Source organism: Sitophilus oryzae, unplaced genomic scaffold (genome assembly GCF_002938485.1).
Source record: "Sitophilus oryzae breed Bouriz unplaced genomic scaffold, Soryzae_2.0 scaffold_971_pilon_pilon, whole genome shotgun sequence".
NCBI classification, from domain to species: domain Eukaryota; kingdom Metazoa; phylum Arthropoda; class Insecta; order Coleoptera; family Curculionidae; genus Sitophilus; species Sitophilus oryzae.
The window spans coordinates 41105-58402 of record NW_022147607.1 but is presented as its reverse complement, the minus strand read 5'-3'; the positions used below and the strand labels follow the sequence as shown (position 1 = coordinate 58402).

Sequence of the window (17298 nt, the reverse complement as noted above, 5' to 3'; positions counted from 1 at the left end):
TGTTCGTGGGCACGGCTCGCCGCGCCGCGCCACGCCGGGAGTATAATTACTGCGAAAATTGGGTTTGGACCTAACAAAGCGCGCTGACATTTCCATTTAGTAATACATTCTTCTCGCAAACGATGCCTGGCGTCGCCGCCCCGCAATCAGTTCCATGCCCTAAAACTTAGTCGAGGCCAAATAGATTTGCATTTCATTTAATTTCGGCGGTTTTCGATTTTAACTGTTGATGAAAGTGTTGAGAGTCATTCAAAGTCATGAATTAGTATTCTAAATAGGCCAGAAATCTATAAAAAATATTAATCTTATTAGACAGAACTTTTTTTTATAATTTCAGGGTTTATATTGTGTTACTTTAGTTATTCAATACATTTTGTTTTACTACTTTTTTTGCGAACCGAACCAGTAGCTTCCTGTATCAAAATAAGTTTTTATTTACGTTTAAGTCATCATCATTATTTTCAGCTTATTCAACCATTTCCAATTATTATGGAGTATTCTCCCTCACATATTTAGATACCCTCTTTTTTCGTTGAGCCAATTATTGTCTATTGTTGGCTAGTTTATAGCCCAAGTTATTCCTGCTAATTGAATGGTCCCATCTCAGGTTTGGTCTTCCTTTGGGTCTCTTCATTTCTTATGGGTAGCATGCTGTAATTTTTGTGGTCCATCTGTTATCCGTCCTTCTTGTCAGGCGTCCTGCCCATTGAGAGATTTGATTCTGTGGATGACATCTATTACCTGGGTCTTTTGTCGTATCCACTCTATGCCTTTACCGTTTCTCTTGGTTATTCCCAGCATATTTCGGTCCACTGAACATTGTGTGACCTACAGTTTCCTTATAATGTCCGCTTTAATTGTCTAGGTTTCGCATGCGTATATCATGACTGGTAGTACATATTGGTCTAATGTTTTCTTCTTTAGATAAAGTGGTATTCTAAATTTGAGATTACGTAAGTAGATTAAGAAAAACATATATATTTAAAGCGGTCTACACATGGTCTAACTTGGTTCATCTAAAGATTGGGGCAACGAAATTGCATTTTTTCTCAATGGCTTCTATCTTATTAAAAATTACAAAGTACTGCCGTCGCATTATCCTTACCTCTTACAATGAGCAATAGTCAAAATGTATCTCAAATAAACTTAACAAAATCTTACTATTTTGGGTATGTTAAAACTGAAAATAGAGTTATGTTTTAAATATTAGTTTACGGTTTTAGTTAACAAAATGTATGTTTTGTTAATAAAACCCAATAATCTAACACCAATATATTATTTACAAAGAATATTTATTCCAATGAAACAAGTAGATATGGGGACATACTTGAGCCAGACAGCAATCCTTTACTGATTTTCCTGTCTGCTTTACTGTTTTTATTTGTTTTACTGTTTTTTTCTGGCTGCTTCATACTTTTTGACGTCTCTTTTACTGTTTTTTTGCTGTTTTTGCTATCTGTTTTACTGTTTTTATGCTGTCTTTATAAATAGAGAGCCAAAACAGTAAAACAGATAGCAAAAACAGCAAAAGAAACAATAAAACAAAAGAAACAGTAAAACAGACGCCAAAAAGTATGAAGCAGCCAGTAAAACAAACAAACACAGTAAGACAGACAGGAAAAACAGTAAAAGTGTGCTGTCTGGCTCAAGTGTCCCCATATCTACTGAAACAATATCTCAAAATAAAATGTATTTTAATAATTTCCATTAACTATTATTGTAATTAATTAATTAGGATATATTATTATAATTAATTAATTAGGAAATAACAGCCTTGTTGTCCACGCTTCATACGTATACAATGAGTTGCCAGAAGGTTTGAAGAAAAAAAAACCTTACCTAAAACTATGACTTGGGTTCACAACATGGACTTTATTTCTTGAAAATTGCGGAGCAGAAACGCCTTCATCAAGATATATTAACAATGGAGAAAAGGTACCAGGAAACTTGCTTGCAGATTACTGTTGCACTTTTGTTAAAGATGCTCCAGAAATACTTCACAAAAGGATAGCAAAAAGACACCGCATTGTGGCTCTAAAAATATAAAAGTATCATTTTTTTTATATTACCAAAAATTTAATTAAACAACTTCTGAATTGAAAACTACAATTAAGTTTCTAATTTCATCGATATATTCGTAAAATTATTATCCGATAATGAAGCAGCATAGTAAAGCGATAGTAAAGCAATCAACTCAGGAACCATCAGTTTAATGAATGCCTAGAGAAGCTGAACAAATTAGGCATAGAAAATAAAGTCCTCCTACTCTGGGTGCCAGCTCATCAAGGGCCTTCTTGCCTTCTATGCAACCGATCTAGCTAGAAAAAGAGCGAACACTCCACTAACTCCTCCAGAGACCGTTCTGTCCTCCAAGTGGAAACCAAGTTAAAGAGGAACTGAAGAACCTGGAAGACTCCATCCGTAACCTGTAATGGGAATCCTGAACAGTTTAAGACACTCGAACAAATTTGTCAGAACTTATCACCCAGAAAAATCAAAGATGAATCAAAATCCTTGATTCAAGTAAGATCAATCTTCGGATTGTCACGGGTTTGTTTAATAAGACATTGTCTCCTCAATGAACACCTCAGTAGACTGAAGCTAAGAAACAACGGCGAATGAAGATTCTGTGGGGAAAATGGGGAAACACCAGAACATCTCATCACTGAGTGCGCCAAGACGATAACCATACGTGTCATAAACTTTTGTACGTCTGATATCTAAAATTTGTTGTCCAGTCTTATTATAATGAAAAAAAAGAACACTATGGGTTAAAAAGTGACTAAATTGACCCAACCTTTTTGAAATAGAATTAATGAAAGAATGATGATATTTAAAACCCCCATTAAATTCACGTGCGCATGTGCATCAATTGGAGAACCGCTAATGCCTCTTTATTCATCTAAAATGTAGTAGTTTGGTTTTTTAAGATCTTATTATTAAACGTAACATCTACAGAAACTTGTCATTTTGTGTAAAGATCAAAGTTATTTAATTTTATAATAATAATACAGCCTCCTCAGCATGATATACGTCCACTAGTTCCACGCAATCGTCTCAAACATCAAAGAAAGTGTAAATTCTCCATTGACCTTGTACTCGGGGCATCGTGCTTAGCCTTTGAATCAAGCAACAACCATCCCTCCCCATCTGGAGAATGGGGGAGAAATTCTCCGACGTTGATGTGTAATTTCCTAGTTCGGACCTTTGCGGTTAGATGGCTGGGGTCGGTTTAATTAGAAATTCTGCGTTTGGAAGGGAGCGTCCGACCGGCCTAAAAATTGATTATATACGTATATGTGTTTACTTAAAATTGTTTCCCTTTTGTGGATGGCGCGTAACCGCTTTTCTTCGCGTCATTTAAAATTTAGCAGGAATGTTCGTCTGGAACGTAATTTAGGGAATTTGTACGAATTTGCTGAATTCTTAATGTTGCTAATATTATAACTGGAAGATTAATATACCCTTTTGTCACATAAATAAACCATTTTAAATACACTGATAAATCGGATTTTGATTTAGGCTAGCAAAATAAATTTACTACAAAAATTATGTTAAATATTCATCTTCTTGTAGTAAAAAATATAATATTTTTTAAGAAGCTTAATTTTAAATCTTTTTACTTCAACATACCTACCGGGTGGCCCATCTAAAACGTTCCGCAAGGCATAACGGCCAGGGTATTCTTTTTTTCAAAAAATCCAAAAACACGTCAATTTTGTTTGTGAGGGGGACAACTTTTGCCCCAAATATGATTGCAAAATCTTCAACCCTCTCAGCGGGGGTGTCATCCCCCAACTTTTTTCAAATGGGAAGGGGGATCAAATGGCGCCGCAATGAAAAGAGCTTTCTATTCTCTATATTTCCCCGCTTCGATTTTGAAAATCGGTAGAGTCATTGAGAAAATATTAAGGACTGAAATTTGAAAAGTTTATTTAAACATTTATCAGAGTAAATGATAAGGATAAATTCCTTCAACCAATTCGAGTTTTTTTCTTATTATTTCTAGATGTTTACGCATTTTTTCACTTGCCACAAGGTTGAACGATCAGGTGCGGTAGTTGCTAGATAGCTGTTCTGTGGCTTGTGCGTTGAAGTTCTTCTCAATATCGTTAAACTGACCCACAATAGAATTTCTAAAAATACCAGCCCACACGTTCAATTTCTGAGGGTTTTGTGTGTGCACCTCGTGAAAAACCCTGGGGTTGTCCTCAGCCCAGTACCGAGAATTGTGCCGATTAACTACATCGTTCAAAAAGAAAGTACAGTCATCCGAAAAACACACATTAAATAGGAAATTATTATCATTCACCACTCGTTCACTCATAGTTTCACAAAATTGCAAGCGACGATCAAAATTGTCTTCGTTATGTTCTTGTACCAACTGAATTTTGTACGGGTAGAACTTGTGTTTTTTAATATCCTGTGGACATTTGTACGATTCACGCCGGCCTCATTGGCCAATTTTCTTGTACTCAGCGTACTATCCATGGCAACTTGGCTCAATACGAATACCTCCATAGCTTCATTTACTACAGGATTTTCCCTCTGCCTCTTATTATTCATAACGGAACCAGTTTCGCGAAATTTTGCTACTAACTCGCGAACAATTTTGCCATAAAGGTGTTTGTCAGGATGGCGTTCATTGAATATCTGCGCAACCCAATTGCCACATTCATTATTTTTAAAATAAAGTTCGATTGTTTCCAATTTTTCTGCAAGTGAGTACACCATAATAATTGTTAAAAAGTTTAACGATATTGAGCAGTGGCGTAGATAGGTGTATGCTATGGGGGTGGTACTATGATTAAGTCGCAAAAAAAATCACCGTCGGAATTTTTTTGTCGAATTAAAACGACGGCGATTTTTTTGTCTTCAAAAAGATATAAAAACATAACACAAAAATTAAAATATAGATTTGTAAATAACATAAACAAAAATGAAGAGTTTCCATTTGAAGAGAAGAAGTTCAACGCCTTATTTAGTATCCTTATTTTTATCCTTATAGATTCTGTTTTCTTTTCCTTCTGTCATAAATATTATATATTATATTATTTTATTCATTGTGTAATATTTTTTCTTGTTTATCTTCATTACATAACCAAACTCACTTATTAATTGTCCTCAGATTGTCCTCGGCAAAGTATAAGTTTGGGTCAAGGTTTCCGTATGTAAGAAGAGTATATAATATAATGTACTGTATATGTATGTATGTATGTATTTATAATGTACTTAACAAAGAGAGAAGAGTAAACACGTTGCCAAACGTAAAAAATCAACCAAGAAAATGTGCATATTGCGAAGAGACGTGGAAGGGGATATGGCAGCTTCGTCACGTTCCGATACGATCACGCCGCATACCCTGCTGGCAAGCGAAACCTTTACATTATAGGAGTGAATGGCTATGGCAATCTAGGTAGTCGGAGAGAGCAAAAATACGAAGTATTTATTACATAACCACTTAATCTGATGATATTCCATGGAATGGAATGATATTCCATGCGCTTGGGAAAATACTTGCCTTCTGTCTTTATTCAGTTCATCTTATTTTGCTAAGCGTGTTGACCATACTCTTCGTACACACGAAAATCGGCACCCAAGACCAAAAGTGCCAGCCCCAGTATACATAAAATATTTTGAATTCTAGGAAACGGTGTAGATCATGCGTTCATGATTTAATTACGTCTCATCATATTTTGTTTTTTTTATTTATTAACGAATTGTTGTAATTTTCCCTATAGCTTGTAAATTTTTAAGCGCAAGTTAGAAATTAAACAACGACTCTAAAATACCACTTTTGGTAAAAATAAGTAGAATTGAGTTGGTGCTAGACAGTGGTCGGCGTTATTAGAACTCTGAATTCAAAGATCGATATCTGGTATTTCTAATAATACACTAGAAATAATTGATTGTATTTTTTTTAATTTCTTAGTGTTTTATTGCACTAAAAGTTGATGGGCGCGTTTTTTAATTTTGTTAATGGAAAAAAGGAAGCTCATCAATTTTTTCTCATTCAAACATCTTTCTAAGATCCGAACTACAAAATAAAAAAAAGTTTCAATATCTAAAATGGTTCTTGATTATAGCGTGCTATGTGTTAAAAAGTTGAATTTTAAAATTACCGCGATTATTGACATTTTGTTATTATAAAAAAATGGACACCATAACGATTCTTCTTACTCGATTTCAGATGCTCAGAAACATATCTAATGATATTATCTAGTTTTTTCCAAAAAAAACACTTTTAGAAATAAGCGTCTTTCGACCAGGAAAACTTGCACCTGTATCTCCGATAATGTGGTGACTCCACAACAGTACACCGTCGCATTTTTTCTCACTCCGATTTAATAATATACGCTAGATTCACTTCCACACCTGTAAATACCGACCCAATAGTAAGACTTGCTAGCGCAGTAGCAAAGAGCTATTCTGCGCTGTTCCAGAGCATTCACAACGTACTATTTTCTAGCAGAATTGATTGGTATAAATATTGCTATGGCTTTATCATTAACTGTTTCCAAGCTAGAGCCGATATCCTCCATTTTTAGACCACTCTGTACAAATCCATATTTCGTTTAACGCCTATATTTTTAATAAATATAAATATATTTAAAATCAATAGCTTAATAAAACATTTTATTATCCTTATTATTAATTTAATTTTAAATCGACCGCGCCCATTGGATAACGTAATCTGCCGCCGCCACCTCGACTGGGCTACGCCGAGATTGATGACGTCACGCGCGGCGCGTGATTGCCCGGCAAACTGCTTCAATCTAGAGGTAGTAGGTCAGTACGTGTCCGCTTTTCGGATTGGCTGGCATTTTTCACGACGTGGAAAGCTACTCGAGATGCAGCCGGGCACAGACAAATCGTCAATGAATCTCTGATATGTTTTAGTTTGATTGGGGAGGTGCTGCTGACTTATATGTTATTTTGGGGTTGTGTGCCTTAACACAGAAATTCTTTTTTGACCACTCCTGTATTAGATTTTCATTGGAATTTATGTAAAATACCATGATATGAGAAATTAGCATAATATTAACACAATATGTTCTCTATAAGATATAGCTTTAACATCAATGATATAACAACCCAACCTGGTATATAGATGGGGCAAGAATGCCAGAACACGTAGGAGCTGAGATAGTGGAGCTGAAACAAGAGTAGGTTTTCCAGTAAGCTTATCCAAGGATATCACAATTTTTTTACACAGATAGGGACAATCCATTATTGTGTAGAAGAAATGATAAATCAAGTATGAACACACCGTTTAGTTGCCACCTTCACAGACAGCCATGGGACTCAGTTCCATAGAGGTTAGTTCTAGAGGTAGTGTGGGATTGTAGAAGTGTTCTGAATACATTGGGTGAGCGTACCACTGTTAGGGTAGCATGAATACCAGGGTACGAGGGTCACAAAAAGAAGTAATGAACACGAAGGCAACGAAAACCTAAATAAAGTGGCCAAACAAGACACATGAATGCAATTCACAGAACACAAAACAGTGGGTGGCCAACATATCTCTAGAATGATGGAGAAATTCACCAGGGCCAAAACAGGCAAAGAAGATTATAGTAGAAAATTTGCCATAATTCATACCATTACCTTATAGACAAAGACAGATAGACTGACAAAGCTGTAGTAGGTATATACAGGGTGAGTTTTCTACAATGTTCTCTATGGGTGTCTCGGAAACTACTGGAGATAGAGAGTCGGTTAAATGGGGAAAGAATTGCAGTTTTGTGGGGTCATACATATGGGCTATTTTAAAAATGGTCCCTAATTCCATTATAATTTATTTTAGACAAAAAGTTTTCAGATAAAAGTTGTAGATAATTATACCCTTAATGAGACTGTGTTCTCCGTTTTTTTTCTAAACTCTGTCATTTTTGATAAATACTATACAAACGTATGTTTTTTTTAATGGAAACCATAGTTTCATAAAAATCGTAATTACTTAGTAGTTATAGCCAATTTGAGAAATAACTGAGTTATAGCCAATTCTTATCTTTCTTGACTAATTTCAGTTAGTTGGCATGGTATTCTTATTTTGTTATGATTTATAACTTATATAAAGACAGAATATTTTATTAAACGGTTCTTTAAAATTTACATTACACAAACTAAAACTTAAAAAACTAATATCACTACATACACTCTAAGTTTTTTAACAAATGTTCAAAAATTATGATAAAAATAATTTCATTATGATCACTTTATTGATGCGCGAGTCTAAATTAATTTTTTCTAACATGCCTTGAAAACCGTTTTCTCTAAAAAGCGTAAAGTAAGCAACGTTCACCGGTCAACATATCCTCGAAAATGTATGGCCAAAAAAAGTTGAACCAATAATCCCACACGCTTTTCTTCATTTGAAAAATTCATATTTTTACAATTTTTGTTGATTTTTATTTACAAAGCCTGGATGTGACAGTTGACAACTCTGAGAGCCACGATGATTGAACTTGTTTCCATAGCTAACTAAGTGAAATAGTTTAAACATAATAAGAATTAGCTATAATTCAGTAATTTTTCAAAAAAAAACAAATTATAGCATCGCTGAAAATATATCATATGTCCTATTGTCATTTTTATAATGACACTAGAACATTTACTATTAAATGTAATAGAAACATCAATCAAAATTAATTAAAATATGTTACTCATAGCCAATTTTTTTTTTTAGAATTAGAATGAGTGGGAGGGGGGTTAATCACTTCGACCTTACAGATCCATTGTGTCCCCCTTTCTTGAATCATACTCATAGCCAAACAAATTGTGCTTAATAAATATTGTACTTGCTTGACATGATACTTGTAGTTATATTAGTTTCGTAATATTTAAATATTCAAACATAACAATTGATCAGAAAACCGTAAGGAACAAAATACAGAATGAAACAAATACACAGTAATAATATACAAAAATTGTTCATTATTTACAATAATAATAAAAACAGTAATTGTGTTGCTCTTTTAGTTACAAGGAATTAAATATTAATTATTCATTTAAATATGCACAGTAATTACATTCATTATAAAATCGACTTAATAATTTATGTTGATGTGCAATAATAATAGTATTTATTAATTTAATTTAAAATAAACAGGGTATATGGTTTTATTACTAAAATAATGAGCAAAAGATGAGATATAAAATCTATTTTAGTCGACCCGCAAAAAACATGTAACTAAATACTTCAATTGAATAATGTTATATTAAATACAAAAATGCAATTTAATTTATTACAAAAAATATATTTATTTTGTGTACAGGGTGGGTCAAATTCGACGCTTTTAAATGGAAACACCCTTTTCTATAGGAGATAGACGAAAACTAATATCGGTGTCTGGAGCTCAATTTTTATTAAAAACATGATGGTGAAAACCGCACATCAATATCTGTTACCGTTTCGGAGTTACAGGGTGTTTTTCAAAACTGTGCATTTTTAACAAATCGCTGTAACTTTTTTGCTATGGAAAATTTTGTATTTCTATGAAAACATTTCCAAAGCACCTTTTTACGTAGAATTTAATGGTTTAAGTATAATTTTTTTAAAATTAATAATTTAAGAGTTATCAACAGAAAAATTGATTTTTTATTTGGGACACCCTCCATATTTTTAATTAACTGAAAAGAATTTAAAATTACCTTTCCAAAAATATGGCACACTTGATATTTTGTTATAATCCTCTTCGAAATACAGAATTTTTAAAAGTTCGCCACTTTTAACTAGTAGGCTTTGGACGCCTTATTGATGATTAGAGGTATTCTAATGGAACTCGAAAACATATTTTTCCAGCAAGACGACGCACCGGCTCTGAACGCTGAAATTATTAGCAAATTTTTGCAGCCAATTTCAAGAATATTTGAATAGCTAACCAAGATCCCAGCCGTTGGCCGTCGAGGCCGCCTGACTTAGTGCCCATGGATCTAATCCTACTGATATATTTGCGAAAAAAAGGTTCCTTATTCTTCCGTATAATCTAGACAAGAATTAGAAATACTTAGCAGTTATGAGAGAGTATCTTTCACCCCCACTGAGTTAATGAATTTCGCGAGAAATGTTCAAAAACTGCCCCGTCTGTCCATTACAGAAGACGGTCGATATGTTGAACACCTATAGCAAAATCTCATGTCTTGGTTTGCTATTTATTTTTAATGTTACTAGATATAGTTTAAATGTGTTGATGTTGGTTAAATATGTTTTAAATTGTTATAAAATTCTGCATCTCTCATAGCAAATATTATTTTCGTTTTAATTGATGCTCACAGCTAGAATTTTTTTGCATTACAGCCGGTGCCGTTCAAAGCCTACTTATTTAAAGCGGGCGAATTTTTATATACTCTATATCTCGAAGAGGAATCGAGCAAAATATTAAGTATGTTATATTTTGGAAAGGTAATTTTACATTCTTTTCAATAAATTAAAAAATATACAGGGTGTCCTATATAAAAAATCAAATTTTTGTTGATAATTCTTAAAATATTAATTTTAGAAAATTATACTTAAACCATTAAATTCTACGTAAAAGGTGCTTTGGAAATGTTTTCATAAAAAACAAAATTTTCCATAGCAAAAAGTTACAGCGATTTGTTAAAAATGCATATTTTTGAAAAACACCCCGTAACTCCGAAACGGTAACAGATATCGATATGCGGTTTTCACCATCATGTTTTTGACAAAAATTGAGCTCCAGACACCGATATTAGTTTTAGTCTATCTCCTATAGAAAAGGGTGTTTCTATTTAAAAGCGTCGAATTTGACCCACCCTGTACATGTTACGGTTAAAGTCCGATGTCCGGTTAATGTCGATATTAACATGTTAATGTTTGGGTTAGGTTATGTTTTTGGTTGTTTTGTTGTGTGTTATTCTCGAGATTAACCGGGTAATGTCGACATTAACCGGACATCAGACCTTAACCGTAACATATATATTGTGTATGTTGTCTCTGTAGCTATACAGGGTGTATCAAAAACATACGCCGTCTCTTGTTGTGATATTTCCGGTCTTGTTTTTTTTTTGTTAAGATGCTTCTTAGTTAAGATTTATTTTTTATATCAACATAGGTGCGCATTGTTTAATATAATTATCTGGATAATATTATGTACTTACCAGCAGGACCTTCTTCGATCCAAAACGATTCATCTAGAGTGTAGTCAGCCTCTGAAATAAAAAAAATGATTTAAAGATGTGGGAAAATAAAAGCAAATTTAGAAAAATATTAAAAAAAAATATTTAGTTACGTATGAAAATGGTAGTCAATGATGAATTATAAATATAAAGCTACTGACATTATACAGGGTGCTATAAATTCGAGGTACAAGCATCGGTATCTCGGAAACCCTAATAGATACGAAGATGGTTAAATTGGGACCAAGTTGTACTTTGCGATGTTCACCAAGGTACCATCAAAAAAGTCTTTTTTTTTAGTCTTTTTCAGTCTTTACTTTTTAGAAAACCAAAAAACTAATTGCACATTTTCATAGCTACTTTATTAGGGCTATCTGATAGTATTTTTAGATTTTTAATTTAGCTGACAATTTAGATACAGAGGCCAACTTAATTTTTTTAAATACGGATCTGCATTTTTTATTTCGGGTTTTGAAATAACTCGGTCTCCCGAGTACAATGATATGCCACACTTTATATATTTTTTTGTTTTGAATACCTAAACAACAACAAAACTATTTAATTACTATTTAAAATAATTTAATTTAATTAAGTTCGACTGTGGTTGTTTTAAACTTATTTAATCTGTTTATATTCATCGCAACAATATTGATCAGCGTTAATTAACATTGAATAAGGAAAATTGAGCCAATTGAAAGATTCAAATAAATAATATCCAGGTGAGCAATTTAAAGATATTATTTTTTGGATTTTTTTATTGTGAATTTTAAATCTCAGTGCGCGATCTTATAATACGCATCATATTAATCGTAGTTATTATAAATAAATCAACTTCTACAAACTAGTTTCTAATACTCTACATGTTCGAAAGGGTTACCACCATCCCTATAGCACTAATTTATCTTTCATTAAATTTTATTTATAGCTTTCGGCACAGATCTTCTTATACTTCAGAATGCATTTTGTACTCTTTATTGTAAATGTTGAGATGTATTGATTTCACTTTCACAAATGACGTCAAGTAATGCGGCCAGTCGGCCCCTTGGCGGCAGGCCCAGGAACCTCACTGGTCATTATAGGTACTGCTCCACCATTTCCAAATCATCTTGCGGAGAAATTATTTAATTGTTTATATTTTATTATATGTATATTATTCACTTTGCATTATTTTTTATTACTTTATTGCATTTGATTTTTCGTATTCAATGTTTTGCCCCACGTCATTGTTAAGTTTGAAAGCTAATCAATATTGTAACGGTGAATACATTAAATATTTAAAACAGGGCCGAACTTGAAATTAATTTAAATAAATTGTGTTGAAATGTCCCAAAACAATAAAAAATATTAAATGTGGCATATTATTGTACTCAGGAGACCGAGTTCTTTCAAAACCTGAAATAAAAATGCAGGTCCGTATTTAAAAAAAAAAATAAGTTGGCCGCTGTATATCACAAATTATCAGTTAATTTGAAAATATAAAGATACTATCAGATAGCCCTAATAATTTTTTCCCAAAAAACTCAGCAATTCTTGACATTTTTAAAACTTTCTTAATGGCATCTTGGTGAACATTCTAAAGCGCAACTTTGCCCCAATTTAGCCATGTGCTTATCTATTACGGTTATCGAGATACCAATGCTCGTACCTCAAATTTGTAGCACCCTGTATACTAAAGAAAGGCCTTTGAAGTTGGGTACAGTGAAACGTGACGTATTCCACTGAAGACGCCAGCATTGGTACAGTCACAGGATGTTGCCAGATCTGGAAAAAATCACGAAAATAGGACTAAAAATAAAAAAAAACACTTTAAACTTGACCAAAAATTTCTCTGTTGCGTTTTTTTTTGCATCTGAGTGGTAGATAGTGATTTTTGGATTTATCTATTTTACACTTTAATTATGATATATATTTTCATGAATAACAATATAATTTATTATATTCAAGCAATAGATTTGCTTTAAAATTAACAGAATCTTCCTGCTGTTCTAGTATATTCCAGTTTAATTTGCTTGGTATTATTTCAAATTAATATCCCTCGCTACTGCCAAAATAGCGGTTCTTAACTCAAGACCTTTAAACTGTTCCCTTTGTTCTAATACAGTCTATTAGAAAGGGGTAGAAAATTAACTGCACATACTTATCAGACAGTTAGTGTCGGTATTTGTTTTGTGATTACTTCTATAATAGTTTAGAAGTAATTTCAAAGTCATTTGGTGATGATTTACATTCCATAATGTTATAGGCTCTTTAGACTAAAGACCTTCATTAGATATTATAAAGCAATTTAATACATTGGAAAACGTCCGCTTTAATAGCTATGTTTGTTAATTAAACATATATTATATATTTAGTATTGAGAATCAGTATTTACAGAAATTTTAGTAATGAAGACTTTTTTATCTTCATTTCTTTTTGGGCTTCCTTAAATTTCAGATTGAATTAATTCATTTGATGGTTAAATTTTCAGTTCAAAGTTTCTGATTTCAGATACCATCATCAACTGGCTAAAATTCACTTCTCCAATGACCTTAATCGCTACCAAATATATTGCGACATAAAAGTCAATATACAGGGTCCGGCAATAGTGCGTCGGGCATCTGTAGCTCTTAGAATAAAAAACTTGAGCATTTTGTTTAAGTGCAAACCTAAAGTATGTACCAGGATGTATTTTAGGAAAATATTTTAACTTCTATAGGGTGGCTCAAAAAAGTGTGAGTGGACCTTGATGATTTTTTTTAAATGGAACACCCTGTATATTATTGCATTTTTGGCTTCCTTTCAGATCACTTTACATAACCCTAAGATATGAATAAATATCTTTCGATAGTTTCAGAGATATTAAAAAATAAATCAAAAATATATATTTTTCAGGCCATTCTTAAAAAAATGATTAAAAATACAAGAACTGTTCTGAAATCAAAACTATATTAAGTACTTACTTTAGATGGTCTGTACTTATTTTGCTATAAATATGAAAATCGTAAATTATACAGGATGTTCAAAATTCTACGCCAAACTTTCTAAAATATAAAATAATTTTTCTTTGTTTTTTTAAATGGAACACCTTGTATATTATTTTTTCAATAGACTGAGAATTAAAAAATGAACATTTTTTGTATTTAGAGTATTTCAAAATTTTTAACGGTTTCGCAGATATTTGCGGGTTTATATTTCATATGGCATTTTCCACAGTAAATTTTTATCAAAGCCACCCAATGATTTTTCTCTCGTATTTTACCATTGAAAGCGCCATAGGAAATAATACTGCGCGTATCTGCGAAACCGTTAAAAATTTTGAAATACTCTAAATACAAAAAATGTTTATTTTTTAACTCTCCATCTAATAAAAAAATAATATACAGGGTGTTCCATTTAAAATAACAAAGAAAATTTATATTATATTTTAGAAAGTTTGGCGTAGAATATTGAACATCCTGTATGATTTACGATTACCATAATTTTAGCAAAGTAAGAACAGACTATCTAAAGTAAATACCTAATATAGTTTTGATTTCAGAACAGTTCTTGTATTTTTAATAATTTTTTTAAGAAGGGCTGAAAAATATATATTTTTTATTTATTTTTTAATATCTCTGAAACTATCGAAATATATTTATTCATATCTTAGGGTCATGTAAAGTGATCTGAAAGGAAGCCAAAAATGCAATAATATACAGGGTGTTCCATTTAAAAAAAAATCATCCAGGTCCACTCGTACTTTTTTGAGCCACCCTATAGAAATTAAAATATTTTCCTGAAATACATCCTGATCCATACTTTAGGTTTGCACTTAAACAAAATTCTCAAGTTTTTTATTCTAGGAGCTACAGATGCCCGACGCACTATTGCCGGACCCTGTATAGCTCACTGAGAAACCCATCACTGTTTGGAGAATTTTGAAACAACGCCATCTTAGTAACCAATAATTAAGTTATTATAACAATTTATGGCTCCACAAATACAGCAAAAGTATAGCTTTTTTTCGATAACAATTTCATTAAAGTCTGTTTACTCAAAGCAGAGATACCAACATTTAAATATTAATTTTTTAACATGCCCCTATAACTTTTATTTGACAAACCAGGCCGAGAGAAAGAAATACTTTTTTCAATATATCACAACCAATACAGAACATTAAGAATAAATTGGTATTTTTGATTGTGTTGCTGTTACGCTCCGCAAAGGTTCCTAGAGGATCTTTCGAACTTCGAAAATAATTTGCAGCGTTTTTTCTTAGCCGACTTATCTATTAATATTTTTCATTCATTGTTCCCGAGTTACAGCCAACATTCTAAACTACCGGACTATCCTTTACACTAGAAGAAAATGAGCAATGTTAAATCTTAAGTATGTGTCATGAGCGGGGAAGACATACTTTTTGCTATCTATGGAATATTTTATTTAAAATCACTAAAGTTTACCTACGTATATTATAAATATTTAAATATATTTTAAATGTTTTCAATTTATTAGTATAAAAAATAGAAATGGCACAGTCGGTAGGATTTTAAAGTAATGGGTTTCTCCATACCTCTAAATCTCTATTTTATTGTCGGATAATTGAGATCTATACAGGGTGAGTCTTAAATAAGAGCTAATATTTTAAGGGTAGTGTATTTCGACCCCAAAAACACGTCTATGAGTTTTTTTCGCAAAAAATTGAAATTTTAAAATTTTTTGAAAAATTTGTCCGAAATTTTTTATTATCTGACTCCTTGAGTAGTATATCTACCCAATATACTAGTATATCTATATATTTTCACAGCTGAAAGCATTCCACTTCAATGGCCTCAAATACATTTTAGGCTATATTGATCCCACATACTCTAAATTATTATTTATTACAAGCGTCTAAAATTTAGAGGGTCATTGTTTGCAGCGTTGCCAGTTTTCACCTTTTCGACTGTTACGTTTTATATAGGGAAAAAAAAGAACAGTTATCTACTTTAGAGATTATCAGATTGTCCTTTTCATTTCCGATCCACGTTTATGACCCAATTAACATTTTTTTAAGGACAAACCGTTAAAACCCTGGACAATTTCCGGCAAATAAGGGTAATGGCGACCGAGACATTGTCTTTATCTCGATCTGAGCGGCTTCGGGAATAACATTGCTTACGTGAGCTGGTTTGGACATTAGGACAGAGCTTTTGAACCGAAGGACGCCATTGAATTTTGCGAGGAATCAAATAATTTCGATCCCACGCCGATATTCGGTTATATTTTTGGGTTTATTGTCATAATGCCATCGCTTAAATTGTTTTGGGGACATAAAAATATACTCCCTCAATATACAGTTGTTAAAAGATATTAATAAACGTATATAGCATCTTTATTACGTAATTTGTTAATTTAATTAAACTACATTTTGAAACTTGTTTTTTAGAGTACTTTAGGTATTTCTGTGACAATAGAAATTCCGTATAGATGTACAGGGTGTCCTAAATTCGGGAAGACCTTGAGAAGTATAAGGAACACGAAGTAGGTCAAATTATGACAAAGTTTTGCAATTTTATGGCCAATAAAACGACGTTATCTAAATTAAACGAAATCGAATAATTCCGAAGATATTCAGACTAGATAAATCAAGAGCGTTTAAGCGTTCCGTTAATTGGTGAATGCACATTGCATAGAGAAAAAAAAAACAACAAAATGTTATACAGGGTGGGACAAAATTAATATTAAACGTTGGTCACTTTCAAAAGCAAATTACTCCGTTATTTCAAATGGAACACCCAGTATATTATTTTAATATTTAATGGAGAATTCATATATCTTCAAAATATTCCCTTAGTCAAAGATTTTGTTCACTGCTTTCTTGTTCATTATAAGTGGCATATGTGGAGCTCTACTGCGAAAAACAGCCACATTCACTTCTCTCATGCTGTCGATAATAGTTGGTCGAGATTTGTAAGCACTTCTTCTTCTTCGGGTTCCATCTCCTAATGGAGGTTGGAATTCATCATGGCAATTCTAACTTTGTTAACGGCTGCTCTGAATAACTGGTTTGAAGTCATTCCAAACCATTCTCTCAAATACTTGAGCCATGATGTTCTTCTTCTTCCTTGGTTCCTTCTACCCTTTATCTTTCCTTTTATTATGTTCTGCAGCAGGGTATATTTAGGTCCGTACTCTTGTAAGCACTATCTTTAGCATATC

At 32.5% G+C, this 17298-nt stretch overlaps 1 protein-coding gene across 1 annotated transcript in view; it reads right to left on the bottom strand.

Annotated features, from left to right (window-relative positions):
• Nucleotides 1-11168, bottom strand: part of LOC115891169 (disintegrin and metalloproteinase domain-containing protein 11) — a 325656-nt gene extending 314488 nt beyond the window's left edge. Inside the window, exon 1 of the mRNA XM_030911575.1 lies at nucleotides 11122-11168. The gene's annotated coding sequence lies outside the window, so the exon portion shown is untranslated. The remainder of the gene's footprint in view (nucleotides 1-11121) is intronic.
• Nucleotides 11169-17298: the final 6130 nt, after the last annotated feature.